The sequence below is a fragment of the Bufo bufo genome, chromosome 5 (genome assembly GCF_905171765.1).
Source record: "Bufo bufo chromosome 5, aBufBuf1.1, whole genome shotgun sequence".
Classification (NCBI taxonomy): Eukaryota; Metazoa; Chordata; class Amphibia; order Anura; family Bufonidae; genus Bufo; species Bufo bufo.
The window spans coordinates 513,979,023-513,997,746 of record NC_053393.1 but is presented as its reverse complement, the minus strand read 5'-3'; the positions used below and the strand labels follow the sequence as shown (position 1 = coordinate 513,997,746).

At 41.5% G+C, this 18,724-nt stretch overlaps 1 protein-coding gene across 1 annotated transcript in view; it reads left to right on the top strand.

Moving 5' to 3' along the window:
• The window catches only part of PLXDC2 (plexin domain containing 2), a 308,331-nt gene that overhangs the window by 203,192 nt on the left and 86,415 nt on the right, over positions 1–18,724 (top strand). The gene's annotated exons all lie outside the window — the stretch shown is intronic.

Here is an 18,724-nt window from a genome sequence, read left to right as displayed (position 1 = left end):
TTGGCATTCTTTGATACATCAGTAATTCCAGTAATCCTTGATTCTGTTATTGGGGTGAAACTGCGGTCTGATACTACATTTTATTTTTTTGGGGGGAGGTTCACGGTCTTTTATACATAAGTAAATCTTGGGCCACTGCACTCTATAGTAGGATCTTAGGCCACTGCACTCTATAGCAGCATCTTGGGCCACTGCACTCTATAGTAGGATCTTAGGCCACTGCACTCTATAGTAGGATCTTAGGCCACTGCACTCTATAGTAGGATCTTGGGCCACTGCACTCTATAGTAGGATCTTGGGCCACTGCACTCTATAGTAGGATCTTGGGCCACTGCACTCTATAGTAGGATCTTAGGCCACTGCACTCTATAGTAGGATCTTGGGCCACTGCACTCTATAGTAGGATCTTGGGCCACTGCACTCTATAGTAGGATCTTAGGCCACTGCACTCTATAGTAGGATCTTGGGCCACTGCACTCTATAGTAGGATCTTGGGCCACTGCACTCTATAGTAGGATCTTAGGCCACTGCACTCTATAGTAGGATCTTGGGCCACTGCACTCTATAGTAGGATCTTGGGCCACTGCACTCTATAGTAGGATCTTGGGCCACTGCACTCTATAGTAGGATCTTAGGCCACTGCACTCTATAGTAGGATCTTGGGCCCCGTGACTGCCCTAATAAGTGAAGTGTGCAGTGATTCTAAGAGCGACACCTGTCATCTGCATGTTGTCATACTGACTCACAGTATTAATTCTCTACCACAGCAGACTCCCTAATCGTGTTACTGCAAGTCACAGTGTTCTACACCCCTATACAGACTCTCTGCAGCCAGGAAAAAGCTTATTTCTAATAAATTTGGATCGAATCAAATCTATTTGGAAAATTTGGCGAGTCGTCCGAATCGAATTTTTGAAAACTTCTCTCATCTCTATTCTTTACCCTTAGGATTTCAACAATAAAGCATACAAAATACGCAGATAGTGCTCAAGACCTGCATGAAATAATAGAATGTTTATTATCACAGTAGATTAAATGTATAGTAAATGCATATGATATACCCAAAATCAATATTAAAATCAGTCATGGTTCATAAAAGATAAAAATAATTTAAAAAAATAAGCATAATTCATAAATATTTTTTATTTTTTTTTAATCATTAAAACAATTGATCAAAGCACTAAGTGTGTATTAGGGTCCAAGGAATTGTGCTTAAAGTGCTTATACAGGATATGTATACCCCACATTTACTAAACATTCAGTCTCACAGTTCAATAAACCCTATGTTGTTATATGCAGGCCTTGAGCACCATTTGTGTAATTTGTATGACTTATTTTGGTGCTCACAACTACAGTATAATAGATATAGTCCTTAACCACATATTACCCCCTCCCCCATTTATTAAAGAGGGTGTCCCATGCACTTAAAACTTTTTTTTCACTTATTTGGAGGACTTTCTTCCCTTTCATTGCATGGGTATTAGTTCACATGAGGCAATTTAGTATCTGTATCTTCCAGGAAATGTGTTTCAATAAGCTCATTTTAACCCCTGCCCCGCTGTATAGAAAAATAGTCTCTCACACATAGCCCCAGAGATCCATATGGTATGTAATGCCCCCACAATTTCCTTTTCCACTGTCTACAGAGAGATGAACTTAGAAGTAGAAATGAATGAATGAATGGTGTTTGGGCTGCTTCTCTATGAGATCACTAGGCCAGGACTGACAATAGGGGAACCTGCAAGTCCTGAGCATGTTAGTCCACCACAGAATGCAGGAGAAGGTGGACCAGAATTCTAAACAGTAGGGGGCGCTACCGGAGAGAACATTGTAATGTACATTAAAAAAAACTATGTTTTTATTACATTTATATTACAATAATTCTTCATTTACAATACCCTATTCACTGCATAATACTTTTCATGGGATACACCATAAAATATTTGAAAAGTGAGGTTTTCGAAACCAGACAACCCCTTTAAATGTATCTGGTTTCACATACTGCAGTGCACATTTAGATTGTCTATGGTATTTTACTGAACAACAATCTCCTCTTAATATGTATCAGTATGAAAATGTCTTCCTGAAATTTTAAGTGCGACAAAGTTGCCTAGATGTCTTCTTTTGTTCATCTTCAGACGCTGATTATTAATAATTATGGGCTGGGGTTAAGATACTGACCTTTTATAAATGATGTCCGCTGTATTCTTTCTGTAAAGAGCTCTAGTAAACCATACACCAGTTCTTCAATCACACATCCTTCTGATTGTCACCAGCCTTGAAGAGCCTCCTAAGAGATGACCCAAGTGAAGCATTTTACATAAATTGAGGATAAATTGTTCATAGTTGGGTGACTTCTCAACAGGCATATGACTGAGAATTTTAACTTATTTGGGATGACTTTTATTTATATTTGTCATAGTTTGCCAGTGGTTGAATAGCACTTAGCTATAGTCTACAACCAGTCATTAGTTTCCATTTTCATACACCAGAGGGTTCAAGGCAGGCTTGTTCTACCAAGAGAGCAATTGTCTTCTCCTACATGCAACTGTTTCTAAATTCTGGGGGGTAGCACCCTAATCGGTGTGAGGAGACGAAAGGGATGCAAATGGGCTGTTAGCAAGTTCTGCCTCTAATGCTACCAGGTATAAGGTAGCAATCCTGAGACATGATTTGCATATTAAATAAGCCAGCACCTCATCTGAAGACAGCTGCTTCAGGGTGATTGCTCCTCATCAGTGCAGAGAAGAGAGTACTGACTTAACTGGGTGAGAGGCCTAAGTCAGGATTTGGGGGGTACTATCACTCCTTGGGAAGAGTACCTTAATCACCATGAGGAGACATATAGGGCATACATGCTCCTCTGGAGCTGATTAAGGTGCTCTCCCCAAGGAGATATTGTACTCCCCAAATCCTGACTTAGGCCTCTCACCCAGTTAAGCCAGTACTCTCTGCTCTGCACTGATGAGGGGTAATCACCCTCCAAACAGCTTTTTACAGGTGAGGTTATGTCTCATGGACTATTTAAAGGGTTGAACATTGATTTATAGGACAGCTACCATACATCTGGTGGCATCAGAGGCAAAGCTTGTTAAGAGCTCATTTGCATCCCTTTTTTCACTGTTTCCAAAGACATGCATGGATATTATGTGGCTAGGACTAAACATACTTGTTATCAGTGCTTGGCCCAAAGAGTAAGATATTACGGTATGAGTGATCTTGGTTATAATTTTCAGTAGAGTGGACCATCCAACTACAGTGCAATTACGGAGGCCAAATTGTTCACCATTGCCCAATGTCAGATAAAAAAAAAGAACATAAGTCAAGACCTTCCTGTGTCAATGTCTGTCCATACAAAAGAATAATGGGGTACACACTTTCCTTAATGAAGTCACGTACATTTCTACCCAGTACAAAGGAGACAAGAATGGACACTAAGAGTCATCTCGCTTGAATCTCCACTATGGGCTATTTCAATCTCACATTCATATACTTGTCATCTGGTGATGGAACTTCTTAAAAGACGTTTGCATATGGATGTCACGGAAAGGGTTTCATGCTTAGGACCCCTCCTTGTGTTAGTCAAAGTAGGGAGCAGCTGCAAAGATAGCCATCTGTAGGAACTATTTGTTTTATAGTTGTCCTTTTACCAGCATTACATGGGTGGTCCATTTCTTTGAGACAACCATTGTTATGGAGACTAGGCGGACGTTTAGCAATAATAGCAGATGACAGAGGGATGTCATCATGATCAGCTCTTCATTAGGGGATCTCAATGTAACTTGCAGAAACCATTATAATAGGATAGTGTATGTAATGTTTGCAGTTTGTTGGTACATTACACCAGTCAATATTAAAGGGCATCTGTCAGCAGATTTGTACCTATGACACTGGCGGACCTGTTCCATGTGCACTTGGCAGCTGAAGGCATCTGTGTTGGTCCCACATAATTTCTTGACACATTTCTGTTCTCCAAAGAGTGGTTGTCAAGCCCATTCAGCTGCTGCACAGACTCACAAGGCAACACTAGTGCTAACTATTATAATATTTTACATTTTGGACAAGACTCAAGCAGGTAGGAGAATTTTCATACTTGACTGAAGCTGATCTTTAATTATGTAGTAATTTAATGTGAAAGCTCATTGTGCATTAGGGCAATCACACACATTAATCAGTTGACAAAATGAAGGGCTATTTGTCTCATTTGGAGTTTATGAAGTCTCATGGAAATTTCCAAAGATAAGCCCCTTAATCCAGTTTATCAACAGTTTAGAGATAATTTTACTTTAGGGTCACTCTCTTATTAGCCTTTGGATTTGAAATAGTAAAAAATAGCTAAAGGAAAGTCATTGAGAAAGATGTCATACGTGGCCATTCATTAACTCTATAATAAGGTTAAGACCATATTTTATTGTCCACTTCCAATCCGCATTTGGATTCAGACCCATTCATTTCAATGGGTCCACAAAAAATGCGGACAGCACACGGAGTATGTCCGTTCCGTAGTCCCGCAAAAAAAGAAGGAACATGTCCTATTCTTGTCCGTTTTGTGGACAAGAATAGGCATTGTCACAATGGATCCGCAAAAAAAAGGACATCACATGGGCATCATTCATATTTTTTGACGATCTGCATTTTGCAAAGTGTGAAATACTTATGGTTATGTGAATGCACTTAAAAAGGGATGTCTGGTTTTAGAAAACCTATTATTGAATGTGTTGTTAGGGCTCTATGTCTTACCTATTAGGAGTGGCCACAAAGAGCATCCTTAAGACCCCATACATATTCAATAGCTGTGGGCCAAGCAGTCGTTCAGCCCATAGCTGTCTCTCCCTCCTGCCTTCTCTAAACACATACATGTTCAGTTCGGCCAAACATGTATGTGTATTCATTGGGGAAAAAGCTACTGCCAAACACTTCTGGCAATGGCTTATCTCCTGGAGAACAAAATGAGCGGTTGAAAATATTGTCCCTAAGGCATTAGTCTGTCAGCTGAACTCACCATTTTTGGTGGGTTCAGCCAACAATACATTAAAGGGTTTCTATCACTTCATATGACATAATTAGCTGGCAGACACTAGCGATCTGCTAGTGTCTGCTCTGGCCAACCATCCTACTATAATCACTTGTGGGGCAGCGGTTTTGCTAAAAAACTAACTTTTATAAATATGCTAATGAGCCTCTAGGTGCTATGTGGGCGTCATTAGCACCTAGAGGCTCCGTCTACCTTCATACACAGCGGCCGCCCAGCACGTCCCTCCAGCCCGCCCATGTCCTCCTCCGTGTGACGCAGCGGCCGAATTCTCGCGCATGCGCCGTGCGCGGCTGTATTCGGCGCATTAGAGATGTCTGAGCTCGGAGCGGTCAGACATTCAATGCGCATGCGCCGAATACAGCCGCGCATGCGCATTGAATGTCTGACCGCTCAGCGCTCAGACATCTCTAATGCGCCGAATACAGCCGCGCACGGCGCATGCGCGAGAATTCGGCCGCTGCGTCACACGGAGGAGGACATGGGCGGGCTGGAGGGACGCGCTGGGCGGCCGCTGTGTATGAAGGTAGACGGAGCCTCTAGGTGCTAATGACGCCCACATAGCACCTAGAGGCTCATTAGCATATTTATAAAAGTTAGTTTTTTAGCAAAACCGCTGCCCCACAAGTGATTATAGTAGGATGGTTGGCCAGAGCAGACACTAGCAGATCGCTAGTGTCTGCCAGCTAATTATGTCATATGAAGTGATAGAAACCCTTTAAAGGAGTTATCCAATGACTAATGTAAAAAATGAATATCAGACATATAGTACATGAAAATGTCTTTCTAACAAAGCTAGAACCAGCCCTGTACCTCACATGGATCCAGAGATCTCCCTATTCATTGCTCTGCTAGATTTATATTAAGCTGTCAGCTCAAGGGGAGTGTCTATTCTACTGCAGCTCAGGGGGCATGTCCATGCTCTCCCTATCACAGCTCAGGAGGCAGTTGACAGATGAAACTGAGCATGTGCAACCTTCTCAGTGAGCAGGACAAAGAAATAAGAAAAAAAAACTAACAGCAGGTGGCGCCACACAGATGTATTTTATTGAATAGCTCACTGGCAATGCTAAATTTTTAATTACATGCGATTACAAAAGTATTCAGATCCAGGTGCTTGTTTGAAAACTGTAGAATATATTTCATGGGACAACTCCTTTAATATGTATGTAGGCCATTAGCTCTGTAGGACACGGCACATTCTCTTGCTTTTATGGGAGCTGTGTAATTCTTAATTTCCCCTGTGGTGGCGCTGTAGGAGAATTGAACACTTGTTTCCAGGTTCGCCCACAGATTACAGATGATCGATTGAGTTCTCAGCTTACTGTATATTTAGGGGACCTTTCTAGTGAAAATGATTGCTTAAGGCTTCATTCACATCACCATTCAGCCTTTCCGTTCTCCTGCTCCGTTTAGGAGCAGGAGAACGGAAAGGACGGAAAAGGCACATAACTGACGCCAAACTGAGTCAAACGGAGACCTTAGGACCCCATAGACTATAATGGGGTCCGTTATGTTTCCGCTCAGAAGATGATTTTTAAGCGGAGACAAAAGTTGTGCATGCAGGACTTTTGTCTCCGCTTAAAAATCATCTTGTGAGCGGAAACATAACGGACCCCATTATAGTCTATGGGGTCCTAAGGGCTCCGTTTGACTCAGTTTGGCGTCAGTTATGTGCCTTTTCCGTCATTTCCGTTCTCCTGCTCCTAAACGGAGCAGGAGAACGGAAAGGCTGAATGGTGATGTGAGCGAAGCCTTAAGCATTGAGGATAAAAATAATAAATAAATAATTTTTATTAATTAAATAAATAAATAAGAACTAATCAAGTGAAAGTGTTAAAATAAAAATCCAATGCACAAAGAAAGCAAATATTATTAGTGACGTGTCCCTTTAAATGTAATGAGTGCTATGTGCATCGCTGCCATCCCATATAATCCATTTATTACTAGATAATGGAGGGTTAGATCAGCACCAGAAGTTCTCCTCCTGCTTTCTCCCAAAGGAAACAAGGCAATATCTCTGAGCAGGTTTGTATGATAATGCCTGCTAACTGTATTTACTTTGTCATCTAATAGATGCTATATATAGCCGGCCTGTCCTGGATTTATTCATTGCCATTTGACTGCAGAGCAGAGTAAATCAATAAGATATATTTTCCAATCAAATCTATTTTACAGAAATAAAATGAAACACATGAAGTAAACGTGTGTCCGGCCACGGAATGCTAATACAGCCGTTCTAGTGTGCGAGGGGCTATCACATCCAAGGTCATTGTAAATGGTAGATTTTGCCATCCTCATTAGATCAGAGGCTAGAGAAAATTAAAGGAACACTCTGTTGATGACATACTGTTACAATGATTATCCACCTGGTTGGAGATCTACAGTAAAGGGGCAGTGGAAAGTTTGTGAACCCTTCAGAATTTCCTATATTTCTGATAAGTTTGACTCAAAACTACATCTGATTTTCGCACATGTCCCAAAAGTAGATAAATATAACCAAACCAAACAGATGAGTGAAAAATATTAGACCTGGTCATTTATTTAAGGCTACATGGCACACGGTCATTGTGTGCTTTGCGGTCCGCAAATTGCGGATCCGCAAAACACGGATGGCGTCCGTGGGTGTTTTCCGCAATTTGCGGAACGGCACGGACAGCAGCCATTAATATAACTGTCTGTCCTTGTCCGCCAAACGGACTCGTAACCATGGAAATGAGCGGTGTATAATGTGATGGAAAAATTAATCCAGCCAGCGAAGGAAGCAATATGGAGAATCACAATACATTAGTAAGTGGCTTGTATTGACTTGCTCTACATAATAAATGCCACTTACTGAAGTGAGAAAACCCCTTTAAGGTCAGGACTTTGACTTGTTCATTCTAAAGAGATTAGCTTTAGGCCTCATGCACACGACCATTTAGTTTTTTGCGGTCCAAAAAACGGAAGCCGCCCGTGTGCCTTCTGCAATTTGCGGAACGGAACGGGCGGCCCATTGTAGAAATGCCTATTCTTGTCCGCAAAACGGACAAGAATAGGACATGTTCTATTTTTTTGGCAGGGCCACGGAACGGAGCAACGGATGCGGACAGCACACGGAGTGCTGTCCGCATCTTTTGCTGCCCCATTGAGGTGAATGGGTCCTCATCCGAGCCTCCAAAACGGCGGCTCGGATGCGGACCCAAACAACAGCTGTGTGCATGAGGCCTCATTCTTCTCTAACGATTTTTTGGTAGAACGACTTGTGTGCTTAAAGGGGTTCTCCGGGAATTTAGAAAATTAAAATACTTAAATTTTACTTTATAATAAATATATTCCCAAATACCTTTCATTAGTTATAATGGCTTGTTTTGTCTGGGGAGCAATCATCAGGGGAAACAAAATGGCCGCCAAATTACTTCTGTCCGTGAGCTGAATCACATGAGAACGTGCATCATGCAGAAAGACAACAACCTTAAAGGGGTTCTCCGGGAATTAATAAAATGAAAATACTTAAATGTTACTTTATAATAAATATATTCCCAAATACATTTCATTAGTTATAATGGCTTCTTTTGTCTAGGGAGCAATCATCAGGAGAAATAAAATGGCCGCCATCCTATTAGTACACACAAAACCTGTCCTAATCATACCTGAGGACAAGTTACTTCACAACACTGAGGTAAAGAGCTGCCTCCTCCTTCTCTCTACCCTACTGGTCAGGGATTATGATCCTAAATACAGCTGATAAGAACTTTAGCCGTATCTCTGGGGAATTTAATACAGAGAGGACGGACAGGACAGACTGTGGTAATGTGGGTCTGTGGTAATGGAGACTGCATACAAGTGTTGCTGCTCATTAGCCACATCCTCACCTCCTCTCATCATCATCTCCATTCCCACAGAGATTCACCTGTATTCAGGATCATAATCCCTGCATGATGCATCCTCTTCTGCATTCTCTTGTGATTCATCTCACGCAGGGCCGTCTTTTCGAATGGGCACGCTGGGCAGTTGCCCGGGGGCCCCACTTGCCTGGGGGCCCGCCTGCCCAGTGAACCCACCAGCCAACTTCCCAACCGTCATTTAGCAGCGTTGCCGCCAGGGCCGTCTTTACCAAGGGGCAAAAGGGGCAGCTGCCCTGGGCCCAGTTGCTCCTGGGGGGGCCCAAGGCAGCTGCCTCTTGAGCCCTGCTAGCTACTGCCCCGGGTGTCAGGCTGTCGGCTACACAGGCATCATGATCGTACTGTGTTAATGATCTTAATTCTAGGACCTTAATGAGTTTTGATCTAGGACCTTAATGACATCATTACCATGTGACCAGTAACCTAGCAATTACTGGTCACATGGCTATGAAGTCATCACAGGTCCTATCAGGAGTGTTGCAGAAGTTAACTGTGGAGCTTTTCTGTGTAAAGATTACATCAGAAAAAGGTGACATGGGGTTGTTATTTTAATATACTGTAAACTACTGTATAGTGGGGTGCTGTGTACTGTGTGGGGGGCTGTATACTGTGTGGTGGGCTGTATATTGTGTGGTGGGCTATATATTGTGTAATGGGCTGTATATTGTGTGGTGGGCTGTATACTGTGTGTGGGGGGGGGGTGGCCTGTATACTGTGTGGTGGGCTGTATAGTGTGGGGGGCCTGTATAGTGTGGGGGGCCTGTATAGTGTGGGGGGGGGGCTGTATAGTGGGGGGAGTGCTATACTGCTGTACTGTATAGTGTGGGGGGCTGTATACTGTGGGTGCTGTATACTATAGGGTGCTATACTGCATACTGTGTGGTGCTGTATACTAGAGGGTGCTATACTGCATACTGTGTGGTGCTGTATACTATAGGGTGCTATACTGCATACTGTGTGGTGCTGTATACTATAGGGTGCTATACTGCATACTGTGTGGTGCTGTATACTATAGGGTGCTATACTGCATACTGTGTGGTGCTGTATACTATAGGGTGCTATACTGCATACTGTGTGGTGCTGTATACTATAGGGTGCTATACTGCATACTGTGTGGTGCTGTATACTATAGGGTGCTATACTGCATACTGTGTGGTGCTGTATACTATAGGGTGCTATACTGCATACTGTGTGGTGCTGTATACTATAGGGTGCTATACTGCATACTGTGTGGTGCTGTATACTATAGGGTGCTATACTGCATACTGTGTGGTGCTGTATACTATAGGGTGCTATACTGCATACTGTGTGGTGCTGTATACTATAGGGTGCTATACTGCATACTTGGGGGTTTACATCCACTTTAATCATACAACTAAAAAAACGAAATAAATATAGATATATATATAAATGTACACACACTCTGGTGCTGGTGGGTAATGCTGGTGTGGGTACTGCTGGTGCTGGTGGGTATTAATGTTGGAGTGGCGTGTGTACTGCCTGGGTACTCTACATTGTGACATCACAAAAAAAAAAAATGTTTGGGTTTACATCCACTTTAAGTTATTAGTGCCCCTCAAGTTTTGACTGTAATATCTTATGTGTCCCCCTTATATAGCAATCTTAGAGTTGCCACTCGTTCGAGGAAGTGTAAAAAAGGTGAGGAAAAATAAAGTTTATTACGTGTTGGTGAAAATAACCTTTAGTGCAGAAATGAAACGTAATGTTTTGAGTGGAGCACAGAAGAGGAAAAAGGCTGCAGAGGAGAAAGAGAAAATGTGCAAACTTCCAAAACTAACATCTTGGCTCAATCCAGGTGCAACGTCAGCCAGTAGTTCTGCTCCTCCAGATGTAGCATCCACATCTACATGCACTCCAATTCCAGCAGAAATACCAATGGTATCATTACCTGATCCTACTGCTGGGGAAAATCCACAAGAGGAAATGCCCAATAAATATCGCCTTATTGATAATTTGCATTTTTATTCTAGTGCGTGATTGTGTAGACAGGGCCCCAGTGCACTGTATTGCCCGGGGGCCTATAATGCTCTTAAGATGGCACTGATCTCACGGACAGAAGTCCTGATATTTTCCTTTACAATTTGCTGGTAAAATTCAGAATTCAATGTCCCTTTAATGATGGCAAATTATCTTGGCCCAGATGCAACAAAACAGGCCCAAACCATGATGCTACCTCCACCATGTTTCAACCATGGGATGAGGTATTATGCTGTAATGCAGAGTTTTCCATTCCCCAATTATAACACTTCTCATTTAAACCATAAAGTTCTATTTTGGTTTCATCCATCCACAAAATACTGTTCCAATAGCCTTCGGGCTTGTCCAGGTGATCTTTTAGCAAACTGCAGATGGGCAGCAATGTTCTCGACGATAGACTCATTAACATTAGCTAATATGAGAAAGGTTTTTAGTTGCTTAGAAGTTACCTTGGGTTCTATTGTGACCTCAAGGACTATTACACGCTTTGCTCTTGGTATGATCTTTGCTGATCGACGACTCCTGGGAAGGTAATAATGGTCTTGAATTTCCTCTATTTGTTCAGAGTCTGTCTGACTGTGGATTGGTACAGTCCAAACTCTTTAGAGATGGCTTTCTAACCTTTTCCAGCCTGATCAGCATCAACAACTCTTTTTTTGAGGTCCTCAAAAATCTCCTTTGCTTGTGCCAATGTGCCATGATACAAAAAACATATGTTGTGAAGATCAAACTTTGATAGATCCCTTTAATTTAAATAAAACAGGTTGCCCACTGACATCTGATTGTCCCCCCCATTGATTAAAAACATCCGACTTTAGTTTCACCTTCAAATGATTTATTAATCTTAAAGTTTCACATACTTTTGACACTCACATACTTGTTATATTGGATCATTTTCCTCAATAAACAAATGATCGAGTCTGATATTTTTGACTCATTTGTTTGATTTGGTTATCTTTATCTACTTTTAGGACTTGTGTGAAAATCTGATGTAGTTTTAAGACAAATGTATGCAGAAACATAGAAAATTTGGAAGGGTTCCTAAAGTTTCAAGCACCAGTGTATGATTAAAGATATAAGGAATCAGCATGTAAATGTATAAAACAGTTAAATTATATTTATAGGTCACACAACACATTTCTTCCAGCTGCCATATTGTTTATTTCCTTAGATGGGTGGACCTTAGCTGTTATATACTGGCACAGTCATTCTTTTGTGGTTCGATTTTTTTTTTTAAAGGGGTGGTATATGACACATTTGGGCAGGGTTCACATAAGCCCCACCCATTTTCATCTTGGGACAACTCAAATTTGTTGTATGGTAATTCAGGACAATCCCAGCAAATTCTGGACCATTAGCTACTATGGTCATAACAGTCACTTGGCCCTACAATATGAAATCCATATTGAAAATGCAAACTCAGAGAGCACATGCAAATGGTACAATATGTGGGAACCAGTTTTTTTATTTTGACTGGTGATTTCCATTAAAACAATATGGAGCCGTTTAGTATTCTGTAGTTAAATGACCATAGTTGACTGAGGATCCTTGGGTCCACTGGAGGAAATTACCAAGTGCAAAACAGGTGCATATCCACTTTTAATTCTAGAAAGTTTATTTGTGAATTAATCCATCAGAAATAGATCCTAGTCATCAAGGATTGGATCCATAGTCAACTCCGAATTGGGTTGTCTGGCATCTTTTCCTCAATTCTATGTGGTACAAGTTGTGTTTCTTGGGTGACAAGGTATACTTATATATAGTCTTTTCATAATCATAGATTTGTGACTATGCAGTAGGATTATTAGCACTGACTTTCTTGTAATCAGAATTAGTATTAATCAGTACATTTCATAAATACATTTTTTTTTTCAAGTGACCCTTTAGTTCAAGAATAAAAATGAACATTAACTGGGGAAAAAATGTCAGTTCTCAGGTTTCTATTTCACCATCCAAGATGGCTGTACAGCTTCTCAGACTACCTGAGGCACACTGTACACTTCCTGCTTCTCCAGCCCTACTCTTTGATTGGCTAACACTGATCACGTGAGCAGTGCTGGGCAATGCAATGGCAGCTGGAAGTGTGTTGGGCAAATAAGAGCGCAGTATACACCAGATAGTTGGAGAAGCAGTGCAGCCATCTTGGATGGAAAAAAGAAAGCCCAGTAATTGGCAGATCTGCAGCTAAAAACAAGGGTATATGGTATACGTTCCCCGGTTAAACAATAATTTCTGTAGCTGCAAATAAAAGTGCATAACGTTGAGGAGGAATTTGGACCATTTCTCCCTGCAAATGTGTTTCAGTTCATCAACATTCTTGGTATGCTTTGTGTGCAGAGCTCTCTTCAGGTCATGTCACAGCATCTTGATTGATCTATATTATAGAATGAACCACGGCAAAATATATTTGTGTGGCATAAGGTATTAGATCTATTATCTCATGCCACATTTCTGCATATTAGCCAGGAAGAAGGATGGACCAAAACACTAAAGGTCCCTTTACACGGGACAATTTAGCAGGCGATTGTTGGGAAGGAAGTGTTCCTTACATGCAGTGATCTTTTCCACAGAATGGGGAGGAGCTATCGCTAATGTCATTGCTTATGCCGGCTTTGCTGTTGGCAAATGACGATCTAGGTGTCCGCATGAAAAATGTGATTTACCTAATGAACGAGCGTTTCATTCATTCATGGGGTAATCGCTGCCACCTTTACACATGCAGATAATTGATAACGAGCGTGAAAACGGCTAGTTTTACAATATGTTGTTGTGCTCTCCGGCAGGTTGTTCCGACATAGAATTGGCTGGACAAAAAGCGTTTTTTTGTCCACCCAAATCCTGCCATATTTGCTGGGTAGTGACTGGATCTCCACTGGACCCCATTAGAGTCATCCAGCAATGCCGCACCCAGAGAAATCTGAACTGTCGGAACAGCCTGCCAGAAAGCTGAACCACAAATGTGAATCTAGCCTAACATTGGCCAAATATTGTGTAATGCTGGAAGGATAAATAAATAAAGGGAATATGCGATGATTCAAGAATAATTTGAGTGCCGTGAGTTATTCTAAAACTGCATCTTGATAGGTCAGGAGTAGGGATGAGCGAACCTGTTTTTGAAGTTCAGCATACAAGGTTCGGGTCATCTAAGAATGGTGTGTGGTAGCGAAATCCATAACGGAATTCTTAGATAACCTGAACCCGAACCTTGTACGCCAAAGTTCGCTCATCCCTAGTCAGGAGGACTTGGCCATTTCTAAAACACACATCCTCTTCTTTTTCCACCATTCTTTAATTGATTTACTTGTGTGCTTTGGGTCTCTGCCTTGTTGCATCACCCAACATCTCTCCAGCTTGAGGTCATGGACGGCTGCCATTACATTCTCCTGTCCAAAGTTTTCAAACAACTTAGAATTCTTTGTTTCCTCAAGGCATCCAGGCCCTTAGGCAGCAAATTAGCCCCAAACCATAACTCTCCTTCTAACATGTCTCAGAGGTGGGATTGAGGTTTTCCTTTTGGCTTCCAGTATTCTTTTTTCATCCAAACATAACATCGTGAAGGACAGAAGTAGCTGCTGTCCAAAAAAAACTGTGAGGCCCACCTGAAGTTTGCCTGAGACCACCGGGATGTTCCACAATGCTTCTGGGAAAATATTCAATGACAAATAGGATAAAAGTGGATCTTTTAGCACAAATCCACAACACTACATGCAAAGGACATAGAACACTGCACAACAACATTGTAAAACACAAATCTTGCAATGCACAAATCCAGCCAGTTCAAAAGGGTTCACTTACTTATTCTTGCAACTATATGTGTTCTTTTATAGTTCAGCCTCATCGGCCAAAGTACAAACTATGTAGCATTTCTAACCTTTTAAAGAGGTTTTCCAACTTTTTCATACTGATGATCTATACCCAGGATAGGTCATCAGTATGCGATTGGCAGGGTCTGACACCTGGGATCCCCGCTGATCAGGTGTGTGAGGAGACAGCGGCGCTCTGGTGAGTGTTGCTGCCTCCTCACAGCTTACCAAGCACAGCGCTGTACATTGAATAGCGGCTGTGATTGGTATCGCCGCTCAGCCCCATTAAGTGAATGGAGAACCGAATTGGGCCTTTGCCACGTGGACAATGAACATGACATCACAGGCCTAGGTTAAGCCGTGAGAACACAGGAGTGCACCAACTTTCTTAAAGTGTGTCAGACCCCCACAGTATACAGAATCATCAGTATAAAAAAGTCAGAAAACCCCTCCACTAAATGCACAATGTACAGTACAGACCAAAAGTTTGGACACACCTTCTCATTCAAAGAGTTTTCTTTATGGGACCCATATTGTTTAATATCTTTATCAGCGAAATTGCAGAAGGCCTCGATGGTAAGGTGTGTCTTTTTGCTGATGACACAAAGATTTGTAACAGGGTTGATGTTCCTGGAGGGATACACCAAATGGAAAAGGACTTAGGAAAACTAGAGAAATGGTCAAAAATATGGCAACTAAAATTTAATGTTGATAAGTGCAAGATAATGCACCTGGGACGTAAAAACCCAAGAGCAGAATATAAAATCAGTGATACAGTCCTAACCTCAGTATCTGAGGAAAGGGATTTAGGGGTCATTATTTCAGAAGACTTAAAGGTAGGCAGACAATGTCATAGAGCAGCAGGAAATGCTAGCAGAATGCTTGGGTGTATAGGGAGAGGAATTACCAGTAGAAAGAGGGAGGTGCTCATGCCGCTCTACAGAGCACTAGTGAGACCTCATTTGGAGTATTGTGCTCAGTACTGGAGACCATATCTCCAGAAGGATATTGATACTTTGGAGAGAGTTCAGAGAAGAGCTACTAAACTGGTACATGGATTGCAGGATAAAACTTACCAGGAAAGATTAAAGGACCTTAACATGTATAGCTTGGAAGAAAGACGAGACAGAGGGGATATGATAGAAACTTTTAAATACATAAAGGGAATCAACAAGGTAAAAGAGGAGAGAATATTTAAAAGAAGAAAAACTGCTACAAGAGGACATAGTTTTAAATTAGAGGGGCAAAGGTTTAAAAGTAATATCAGGAAGTATTACTTTACTGAGAGAGTAGTGGATGCATGGAATAGCCTTCATGCAGAAGTGGTAGCTGCAAATACAGTGAAGGAGTTTAAGCATGCATGGGATAGGCATAAGGCCATCCTTCATATAAAATAGGGCCAGGGGCTATCCATAGTATTTAGTATATTGGGCAGACTGGATGGGCCAAATGGTTCTTATCTGCCGACACATTCTATGTTTCTATGTTTCTATGTTTCTTTATTTTCATGACTATGAAAATTGTAGATTCACACCGAAGGCATCAAAACTATGAATTAACACATGTGAAATTATATATATAACAAACAAGTGTGAAACAACTGAAAATATGTCATATTCTAGGTTCTTCAAAGTAGCCACCTTTTGCTTTGATTACTGCTTTGCACACTCTTGGCATTCTCTTGATGAGCTTCAAGAGGTAGTCACCTGAAATGGTTTTCACTTCACAGGTGTGCCCTGTCAGGTTTAATAAGTGGGATTTCTTGCCTTATAAATGGGGTTGGGACCATCAGTTGCGTTGAGGAGAAGTCAGTTGATAGTCCTACTGAATAGAAAAAAGCAGCTAAGTAAAGAAAAACGAGTGGCCATCATTACTTTAAGAAATGAAGGTTAGTCAGTCAGCCGAAAAATTGGGAAAACTTTGAAAGTAAGGGCTATTTGACCATGAAGGAGAGTGATGGGGTGCTGCGTCAGATGACCTGGCCTCCACAGTCACCGGACCTGAACCCAATCAAGATGGTTTGGGGTGAGCTGGACCGCAGAGTGAAGGCAAAAGGGCCAACAAGTGCTAAGCATCTCTGGGAACTCCTTCAAGACTGTTGGAAGACCATTTCAGGGGACTACCTCTTGAAGCTCATCAAGAGAATGCCAAGAGTGTGCAAAGCAGTAATCAAAGCAAAAGGTGGCTACTTTGAAGAACCTAGAATATGACATATTTTCAGTTGTTTCACACTTGTTTGTTATGTATATAATTCCACATGTGTTAATTCATAGTTTTCATGCCTTCATAGTCATGAAAATAAAGAAAACTCTTTGAATGAGGTTTGTCCAAACTTTTGGTCTGTACTGTATGTCTACAAATGTTTTTGTAAGCAATAAAAACTGATTGAGTCATTAGTTTTACCTGACACAAAAAATAAAATATAAGGCTCAGTGTACACTCACTGCAATGTGACTAATATTTTCGGTCTGTCTTAGCACACTTTGCTGCTTATTTTCTAATATATCCAATCTTTTCACAAATTTTATGCACCTATTGAATCTTACAGCACAATATTATTGCAGGTTAGCAGGATTTTAAGAAAACATGCTCATTCGGTTCCATGTCAGCAACTCTCTGCAGGCTGGACCTGGACAGAAGTAATTATCATTTTCTACAGGGTTTTGGATTATTATTTTCTTCTGCTCAAGAAGAAAATAAAGATTCAGTAAAATTTTAGGCTATGGAGATTTTTTTTTTCACATCTTAAGTTAAACTGTCTTACCAATGCTCAATTATTTTTTTACTTGCATTATTCGTATAATGTTTTCTGTTTTTTTTTTTCTTTACTTTGTTTTTTTTTTCTGATGTGACAAACCATGACTAATATGGAAGACAGAGAGTTGAGATTCATCAGTGAGATAGTGATGGACATAAACATCAGGAGAGATATAAGGCAAGTTTACGTCCGCCTAATCTTTGGCTGACAAAACATTAAGCCTTAGAAATATCTAAAGAATAATGCATGCCCGGTTTGGCTAAGCATGTGTGTATTGTCAGGTTGTGCAGGGGAGTAGGCCTCCGGCAGACACCGCTAGTGGTGGCTTATTTCCACTGAGAAACTGTGGACTGGGCATATTGAAACCGAACTCCACCATACCTGTTTCTCCTGATATATAAAATCAGGGAAAGCTGGGATATCTTTATACACATTATGAATGTGTAACGGGCAGTGACTGTGGGCCCACTCTGCTAACTAACCAGTTTGGCTTTAGGCTAAACCTAAGGGCGTTGTTCTGGCGATTCCCTGGTATTCACCCTTTAACCCCTATAAAGGGATCTGGACTTCACCGCAGGGAACCAACCAGGCTTCTACCTCTGCTACTTTGTCCTGGTTTAGTTGACTGCTGACCCACGGGGGAAGAGATACCGGCATGAAGCACCAAGGGCTATGGCAAAACGTTTAGTCTGAACACAGTCTAAGATCAGGGCAGGCTGAGTACATTCATGTTCCAGATAGCAGTTGCAAGGTCGGGGCAGGCAGCAAGGAGCAGAATCGGTAGGTAGGCATGATACCGTACATGGGTAGTCAGACAAGAGGAGACTCATTCGCTGGTTACTAGAGACTAGAAAACCTCAAAGCTCAGGCATGGAGGTGGATCCACACCCCAACTAAATAGGGAAGCTGATTAGAACCTTAGTCAGCAGCTGGACAATGCACATAGGGAGAGTGGAGAGATGACTGTGCCTGCCTCGGACAGCAGGACAGTAGCAGATATGTGCCGCCAACTAATGTTGAGCGTGAATATTGGAATTGGCAATTTTAATCGCGAGTATAGCCACTTCGCGAATTCACAAATATTTAGAATATAGTGCTATATATTCGTATTCGCGAATAGTGTTGAATAGTCTAATCGCAAATTTATCGCAAATTTATCGCGAATATATTACATTGCCAATTTTTGCAATCAAGTAAACAATGACTGGAGATCACGAATTCTCGAATTTGAGAATTTATGGCGAATATT